Here is a 10,199-nt window from a genome sequence, read left to right as displayed (position 1 = left end):
GGGAAAAATTTCCATAAGTAGGGAGGAAAATATGAAAAATCCTTTTTTTTTTAACTTTGCTGTCCAAACCAAGCATCCTCAATATGGATTCACACATATCTCCTCTGGAAACTACCAGGTATCACATTCTAATGATTTTATTTGACTTTGATTTTATTTATTTTACATGGCAACAAAATTAAATGGTAAGAAAGCATGCTGCAAAAAGAAGTTCAACTTTCAATCATAGTTTTTTTTAAATTTCAAATACTGTTTTTGATCTCTGCATATATCTCAGAGACATTTTTTCAGAAAATAAAAAGGATAGAAAGTTGCAGTCCAGTGTTTTATTTGGAGGTGTTCCCACCAGAGGTTCCACCACCGCCAAAAGAGGATATGATGGAGTGGTAAAGGACACCTGGAAAATCTACAGAGAAGAAACTTCATCCGTTTGCATTCCAGTAAATGAGGATTTGGGGATTGGTTATGCCTATGACAGTAACCAACTTTATGAGATTGGCTATCATATCTTCTTAGGATTCTAGACCTCCCAGAAAGATTGAACTGTCACCCAAACAAGACCGTCTGTCTGTCTGACTGACTGTCTGTCTGACTGACTGTCACAAGAATGGAATGGACAGCAATTCTTCATGCATTAAACTTGGCTCATTGAAATCGTTAAAAATGAAGTTTGCAGATTTGTGGAAGTGTTCGCATGTTAAAGATGTCATTTTGAACTGGGCTTAGAATTTGGCAACATACACAGGAAGCAAGTGGTAGTATCCCTGGCATAAAATGAATTGTGTTCATGTATCTCAGAATCAGTGAGGACACATGCAATAATGGAACATGCAAGACTTTGGGGCATAAATTCAGGATTTTGTGTCACAGAATCAGCAGGAAGTTTCCCACATGCAGCAGACCTGGCTTAGCACATGCTCAAAGGTGACTAATAAGACGACAGGTAGTCCTTGTCTTACAACAGTTCATTTAGTGACTGTTCAAGGTTACAAAGGCACTGAAAAAAGTTGTGACAATTTTTCATGCCTATGACCATTGCAGTATCCTCATGCTTATGTGATTTACATTTGGGCGCTTGAGAACTGATTCATATTTCTGAAGGTTGCAGTGTCTATGGGTCATCTGATCATCTTTTGTGACGTTTTGAAAGTCAATGGGGAAGCCAGGCTCACCTAACAAAGAAGGTATTAATTGAACAACTGCAGGGATTCATTTAACAAATGTGGCAAGAGAAGTCGTAAACTGGAGCAAAACTCACTTAACCATCTTCTCACTTAGCAACAGAAATTCTGGGCTCACTTGTGGTTCTAAGTTGAGGACTACCTCAATAAAAGTTATCAGCATAGATGCTGATGAACTAACAATTAAATTTTATTTCAACTATAAAAAAGGGACGGCCTCTTGTGGTTAGCTCTCAGTATACAGGCTAATTTGCAAGGCAGATTGGACAACATGTACAATTCTGTTGAACATTGAGCCGTGGTGGCACAGTGGTCAGAGTGCAGTACTGCAGGCTACTTCTGCCGACTGCCGGCTGCCTGCAATTTGGCAGTTCAAATCTCACCAGGCTCAAGGTTGACTCAGCCTTCCATTCTTCAGAGGTGGGTAAAATGGACCCAGATTGTTGGGGGCAATAGGCTGACTCTGTAAACTGCTTAGAGGGGGCTGTGAAGCACTGTGAAGCAGTATATAAGTGTAAGTGCTACTGCTATTCAGTACAGCTAGTCCTTGACCTACAAGCATAGTTGAGACTGAAATTTCCATTGCTAAGCTAGACAGCTTTATCCCACGTTGCGACCTTTTCGTCACAGTTGTTAAGTAAATCACTGTAGCTGTTAAGTTAGTAACACCATTATTAAGTGAATCTGGCCTCCCCCCCGTCTTTGCTTGTCCGATGATCAGAAAAGGTGATCACATGACCACAGGATATTGTATCTGTCATAAATACATGCCAGTTGTCAAGCATGCAAATTGTGATCACGTACCTATGGGATACTGCAATGGTTGTAAGTGTGAAAAAACAGTCCTATCTCATTTTTTTCCCCAGTGCCGTTGTTACTTTGAATGGTAAATGAATGGCTGTAAATCGAGGATTCCTTGTATCTACTTGTTTCATTTGCAGCCACGATAGTATCAATACCTATCATGTGAATATAATCCATACCCATAATTCATAATCCATACACTCTCATCTATACTGTTCCAATGTTGGGAGCGAGTGATTAAAGAAGACAGCCATCAAAAACAAGCGTTTTCATAGAGCATCAATTGAGGGACAATGGGAGGAAAGCCAATCTACTGTTTAAGGAATCTGTCTGAGTCTACTTAATAAAGTGGCCAGACTCTTCTGGAGCTTCAAGTTCTACCTGTAGCATCCCATAGTACAGAGAAGTTCGTTTCCATTAAATAAAATTCTATGCGTCTTCCCCCACTGCTGAATTGAGATGGCAGAACGCTATAATGGCATGTAATTTGCAGGTCTCTATCCACCTGTCAATACTGATCTGGAGAAAATGGGAATGGGGGTGGGGGGGTGGGGGGGGAGAATACAGAATGCTATCAGTCTCACTTATGGTGAGGATGTGTTAAGCCAGGCGTGTCAAACTCAGTTTCACTGAGGGCCGCATCAGCATTGTTTTTGACCTCGGGGGCCGGAGTGGGCATGGCCAGGGTGGGCGTGGCTAACTCATCATCACTCATATCTGGGTGCCTCTGGAGGCCCGAGCACTCTGCCAGTGAAAACAGGCTCCCGAGCTCCATTTTCAGTTGCAATGGCTTCCTGGAACCCTCTGCCAGCAAAAACAGAGGGTCCTCCTGAGCTCTGTTTTCACTGGCAGAGGCACCGAGGCCAGATCTAAGCACCCCATGGGCTGGCTCTAGTTCCTGGGCCTTGAGTTTTATGTTATTTATTTATTTATTTTGTCAAAAGCTTACAATACAATGTAAATAAGAATAAACATAAATATAAGAAATAGGAACGAATAATTGGGGACAATAGGACAGGGACGGTAGACACAATTGTGTGCTTATGCACGTCCCTTACAGACCTCTTAGGAATGGGGTGAGGTCAATAGAGGTTAGTTTGAGGGTAAAGAAGTGGGAGTTTGAGCATCTGACAACAGAATCAGGTAGTGAGTTCCAGACATTGACCGCTCTGTTGCTGAAATCGTACTTCCTGCAATCAAGTTTAGAGTGGTTTATATTAAGTTTATATCTGTGGTGTGCTCTTGTTGTGGTTAAAGCTGAAGTATTCATTAACTGGTAAGACATTGTAACATATGATTTTATGGACTATGCTTAAGTCCAATCTTAGCCAGTGTAGTTCAAGGTTGACTAAGCCTAGAATCTCAAGTCTGGTGGTATAGGGTATTCTGTTGTGAACAGAGGAATGTAGTACTCTTCTAGTAAAATACTTCTGGACTCGCTCAATTGTATTTATGTCTGATATACAGTGCAGATTCCAGACAGCAGAGCTGAATCCAAGTAGTTTGACACCCCTGAGTTAAGCCAACATCTCAAGGACAACACAGGAGAATGATATTGACCCACAGTTAGGTACAATGAGGAAAAGTTCTATGAACAGCCAGCCAGAAATAAGATCAAGTTTAAGATAGTTATTTATTGCCTAATTTTCATATTATTATTACTTAATTGCCACAGCGTTATCACTGGATAACTTTTAAAACTACAAACAAGTGGTGGGTTTTTTTTCAGCATCTTTTCAGACCTTCTTTCCTTTTTTTGCATTTGTCAACAATGATAGGATTCTGGCGTTAGACAGCAGAGGGCGTATGGCGTGCAGTCTTATCTGTCACTTAGCATTTCCATGAACAGAGAACCTGGTAGGTATTATTGGGGTGGTGGGGAAGCTTTCATTGGCAAGACACAGCTCTGGAAACGTCCATACAAATATATCTCACACCATTCCCACTGAGTGCAACACAATATTGTATATAAGGTAAAAAATCTAGAGCTACAATAATAAAAGACATAGGCAACATTAGCAAGGTACTAATGTGCTTTATCATTTGGGTTTATAGCTCAGGCACATGCACAAGCCACAATAAAAAAAAAGATGCAGGTAAAAAGCTTACTTAGATATTGTATAAACACCAGTTGCTCACCACAGTGTGAAATATATATATTCAGTTCTTTTTTTAAATTATCATTATATGTTTTTATTTTGTTCAAAATAAAATTAAAACACAAAATACGAAACTCAAAACAAACAAAAAAATTCCAAAGGGACAAAAGGAAAAAAAAACACAAAACACAAAACAAAGCATTAAAAAGGTACATAAAAAAGACATACACATATTATCCCCTCTAGTTGAATACTGATTAATACATTACTGCAACATTAGTTCCCATCCCTTGCGAAACAGGCCCTCCAAATATTTTAAAACTTCTGAATATAGATTCAGTTCTGAAGTGAGCTTATCCTCCTTCAGTTCATGCAAAAAAAAGGAGAGGTTTTTTTTTTTAATTGTGAAGTACTTCGAAATGTAGTCTGTGACATTTCTCATTGAAAGTAATTTATGATGCCATTACCACACAATAGGAATCATTCAGCTTAACAAGTTATTAAACCAATTCTGCAAAATACACTAAACATCTGCACCCTGTAATTACAACTTGTTTGGCTCTGGGGAGGAAAAACAGAGATTCAATTGTAATACAGATGCAATTTGTGTTTCTGTTGATGAAAATATATGAAGTCAGCCACCACTTGTCTGGCTGAGGATGAGTTTTTGCAGTCGATGTTGGAACAACGGTGTCTGTGTGTGAACCTTGGCATTTAATCATTTATTTCATGGTTCTGTTTGGGTGCTACAAAGTTGTCTTTATGGCTTTAGTTCCACTGAGAAGAGGAGTACTATAGCTTGCTTCAGGCATCACTTTCACACATTCAGTTCAAAATATGAAGCACACTAGTGATTGATGGGAAGTAATAATCTCTTTGCTTTCAACGTAGCTGTCTAGGACAAGGAACCTGGTTGTCAAGTAAGGCTCCATTCAAAATCCAAGAAAGAAAACCTTACACTCCACTGTTATAGAGAAAAGGACTTTTACTGGAAGTCAAAGTGGAAGCATCAAGAGAATTCAAGATCTGAGGCATTGGACATGAAAATCACATATACAAAGTTATGGTAACGTTCCCACCCACCTGGCCATCCAATCTGAGGTGTGTATAATGTCATGTGAAGCATCTTCAGGTGGTGTTTCAAATATCTGGCTCACCAGGATGGTTGACCTTGGCCTGATTAGATAAGAAGCTACATCTGTGCAGTAAGCAGGTAAGCATAATCAAGAAAGTTTTCCCAAATTTTACAATTCACCATCTCAAGCCTCCAGCACTCTTCCTCCCTCACAAAGCCCAAGATCAGACTCGTGGTGGAATGATGAATTAATCTTCCCTCCCCCAATTTCTACGTCAGCCAGAAAGACAAGCAGGATTCTTGAAGGCTGACATTGGTTCTCCACCAATCGCTTTCATAAGAGCTAGAAATCTGCTAGGGCGGTTCCAATGTGGAACCATTGCAAACAACAGTGCTAGAAGTGTGATCTTCCCTTAAGTCACTAGTGCAACTATGAGCAGGAAGTTTTGCAGAAAAATGCATATACTGTATATTAACCCCTTAGTTGCTCATCAAAATGCAGAGAGGATGACACTCTACCTTAAAAATTAAATCTACTGAAATTTGAGCAAGAGGGGTTTTTTTTGCTTGCTGTTGCCTTTGGTTTGCAAAAGAGAGATGCCCAATTATATTACAGTATACAAAATCCAGGATTTTCTTTGTTTGAATAGAAATCTTCTCTTCATAGGGCTTGTCCTGCTTTGTTGTCTGCTTAGTTTTACACTGTGCCTGCCTAATTCTCATAACAATGCTCATGATACAACAGTGGCTTTTCTTTTTCAGCCAGCTTCTTTTATGCTGATTAGGATTGAGAGGCAGTGACTGGCCCAAGGTCAAATATTATATCCTAGTGACTTTGTATACGTAATTATTGGTTATGCAATATGCAAATGTTCTATTATTTTATGTTTATTCATTTGATTTGTATCATGCAAACAGAATGACTTTATTATAATTGAGGGGTCTCTCCAAGTATGGTTGTTTTGTTGCAGACATTTCATCACCATACTAGGTAACATCATCAATGCTAGTAGGGAGTGGGGTTTGCTTTTATTTTGTAATAAAATAAAATAACTTGCCCTGTCAGTGTTGGTGGGAGTGGTTTTGGTGGTTCTTTGGTTGGGCTATTGTTCGGATCTTCTTTATTTCTTGATTGTTGGTCTAATATTAATCTTGGTGTTAATCTATGCTCATTTGGGTTTTGATTGCTGGTGCTGGTTTATTATAATTGCTATTGCTGAGAAATAGAGAACTAACTTAAAAGAATACAAGAGGAAGAAGTACTTTTTTTCTTATTTACACAAAAGCATTGTTTCAGCTAGCACCAAACTGGGCCCAGCTGGTTTCTGTGCCTAAAGGAAGACTAGAATCGGGACCTCCCTGTTCCTAATCTAACATTTTAAACAGTCCACCATGCTTCTTATTCTAGGAGATACAAGTATATGATATAAAGCAAGAATCAGGCTTGTAAACATCCTGATATTGATGAATTTTGCTCTCATCATTCTGAATCAATAACTATGCTTGCCAGAATAGATAGGAACTGGAATTCTCCACCCAACTTCTCAGCTCCTGTTGCTTAAAGGAATTTGGAAGTTGGCAATTCTTATGAATCCCTATTGCAAGTCTATGGCCTTACCCAGTTTCTGCCTCGTTTACCATCTTGCAACAAAAACAGCTTTTGCCGGAGGCTTAATCTATTCCATTGTATATTACAAGGCTTTCTCATTTCATCCACTGAATATTGTCTCCTTCATACAATTCCTTGGAGCTTTCCCTACAAACATTTATTCATTTATATTTTAAAAAATATATATACACCACCCATTCTGGAGACTTGTAAACAGTATGACAGTTTATAATAGAATACAATAAAGCCACCCCTAATGAACCAATTAAAACATCTCGGTAAAAAACAAAGAGAAAATGAAGTCTAATAAAATTAGCTTGTGTCAGAAGAGCAGCCCACAACCTCATTTACCACTCATCTACTCAGTGGATCAAAAGAATCCTATCAGCCTTGTAAGCAAGTTGGTTTGAATTAAATTTACTCCGTATACTCAGGGGTGGGATTCAACCAGTATTACTGCCAGTTCGGTGAGGGTGGTTGAAAAAGCAGGAAATAAAGGACAGCCAAGAGCCCAGGTGGGCGGGTGGGCCAAACAGACGACCAAAAGGTTGTTGCAGCAAACAGGTTTGGTGTCTGCTGTTCTTCAGAGCTACCGGTTCTATAGAACCGGGCTGAACCGGGAGCATCCCACCCCTGCATGTACCCAACAACTTTAAGCAAACTTGGTCGGAAGAATATGTCTTTCCTGTGTAGTTCAAACTCAGAAAGAGAGAAGGGTCTCCAGGCAGTTTGTATAAAAGGATCTGTAGCATCAAAATCTTTCTGATAAACCATTCCATCTAATGAGTTGACATTCTTACCAAAAAGTTTTGCAACCACATAGTTCCCCCTAGTAATATGACCATGGCTTTAGCTCCAATGACCCTCTCTGCACTTGGAGAAGATGAAAAATCACCCAAGGTGTTTCTCTTTATAGTTGCTCTTGGATATGGGTGATGTTTTTTGGATTTGTTGGGATTTGGAATGGGGAAATATTATGTATTGGAGGTTGTCTTTCTTAAAAGAAAAACTGTCTCTTTTTGCCATGTTAAATTTTAAGGGGGTTACTCTAGGACCGTGATGGTGAACCTATGGCATGCATGTCACAGGTGGCACACAGAGCCATTTGGGTCAGCATGTGAGCGGCAGGCAAACTTACCTCACTGTGGATGTGTGTGCCTCCCAGCTGATTTTCGGTGGGTTTGAGGCCTTTTTCGGCCTTCCAAAGGCTTGAGGAAGGCTTCTGAAGGCTTCTGAAGCCTTTGCAGGCTGAATATTAGCACCGTTTCATCACTTCCTGTTTTTCTGAAAATACCGGAAGTGATGAAACAGGTCTAGTTTTCGGCCTGCAAAGCCTGCAGAAGCCTTCCTCAAGCCTTTGGGAGGCCAAAAAAGGCCTCAAACCCGCCAAAAATCATCTGTGAGGTCCAGTGTAGGTAAGGAGGGGTGGGGGGGCTGGGAATTGCACGTGCATGCATGGGGGGCATGGGGGGCACGCATTGCCTTCTGGGTGCTGGCACGTGAGCATGAGCATGTAAGTGCACACGCAATAGCCACCATTGCTCTAGGACCATGATGGTGAACCTATGGTGCGTGTGACAGAGGGGGCACACAGAGCCTTCTCTCTGGGCACGTGAGCCATCTGCCGTGCATGCATGTGTGCGCCTCCTGGGTCTCTGCCGCACATGCGCAGGAGGTTGGGTGCACATGTGGGGGTTGCATGTGCATGCGTGGGGAGAGGGGCGCATACGCAGAGGTCACATGCGTATGCATGGGGGTGCAGAAGGGTCACATGCGCAGGGGTGAGGCACATGTGTGGGGCACATGAATGTTGCATTTTGGGAATGCACGTGTGCACACGTGCTTCGGGCACTTGGTGTCGAAAAGGTTAGCCATCACTGCTCTAGGATATCAGGGATTGTTTTATGTCTTTTAAATGAAGTTTTGCTTACAGCTAAGACTTGAGATGTGGAATGTTGAGTTTTATATACACTAATTAGTGTTAATATTTTTGTGCTCTGCTTGGACTTTTTGTTGATAATTGTATAAGGAGAAGATGTTATTATTTAATTTGCCTATTGTTAAAAGATGAATTATAGGAGGAAGACTTTTATATTTGTTAATTAAGAGGAGGTGAAGAGATTATGAAATGGTTTACTTTCTTGAGAGGGTTATTTTTACTTTTTTGCTTTCTTGCACTCTTCCCCCTCCTCTTTTTTTGCATTGTCTTTTATTTTTGTTTCTAAAACTTTTAATAACATTAAAAAGATACCAGAAAATTGCATAAACTGTTTGCTGCCTTGAGTCATTTATAAAAGTAATAAAATGTATATAAGTAAAGAAAAATAAAAGATTAACATACCCAGTCCCCAAAATGATTCAAATTGGTGGGAACACAGAGTTGAGAAAGCAGTTTAAAACGAGCATGTTAAAATGTACAAATACACACTGATAAAGATTTGGCTCATAACACACCAGATTTAATTGTGGTTGAAAAGAATAGTGTGGATAATTGATAAGGCATTACTAGGAAATAGTATCAGATAGAGAACTGGAAACGATCACAAAAAACCATGATCTGAAAATTGAAGTTGGAAGATTATGGCATAAACCAACCATGGTGGGTCCAACTGGTTACCAGCACACTGGTGCCACACCCCAAAAAATCCTAGATGGCACTTAGAAAATCTATGCACTGACAAAATTTCGATCTGTCAATTACAAAAGGCCATATACTTGCATAATGTATACCAGGGTCAAACTCACATCACATCGTCATCATCACATGACGTATTGCAACTTTTTTCCCCTTCACTAAACAGGGGGTGGGGTGGCCAGTGTATGACGCATCTGGCCCAAACCCCGTGAGCTTGACACCCACAGATGCATACTGTGCCAATACATGATGACATTCTAAGTTCTTGGGAAGAACTCAGTGCATATGAAGGCCAACCCCAGCTAAAGAATCGGTGGGTGTGATTTCACATTGTTGCAAATTATTAATAATAATAATAATAATAATAATAATAATAATAATAATAATAATAATAATAATGCCTACAAGTACTCTCCCTGAGATCCAAATCTTAAGGTGGATCGCCAAATGCTAAAGCCAAACTTGCCTTGGCCAACATCAAAACACACATTTCACTTTTAACCGAAAGGAATCATTTTGCTCAGTTGAGATGCAATTCTCCACTGGCGATATGGAAGAGCTGCAGCCAAGGGTTAAGCAGCAATGTGGTCGGCTTTCCTTTGCAGCAAAATTGTCTCTGATCCTTCTGAAGCATTTTTCCAGTGACTCCATTTGCCAGATTGAATAATCAACCAGATACAGGGCTGTTTCCAAAAGTGCTTTCCCCTCCGCCCAAATTCTTTCTATTCTTGATTCAAAACGTGTGCCTGAATTTGACATGTGAGACTGACAATATAGGGAGAGAATACACAAAATA

This window comes from Pseudonaja textilis, chromosome 1 (genome assembly GCF_049901715.1).
Source record: "Pseudonaja textilis isolate UNSWEBS1 chromosome 1, rPseTex1.2, whole genome shotgun sequence".
Classification (NCBI taxonomy): domain Eukaryota; kingdom Metazoa; phylum Chordata; class Lepidosauria; order Squamata; family Elapidae; genus Pseudonaja; species Pseudonaja textilis.
This window is presented reverse-complemented; position numbering follows the sequence as displayed.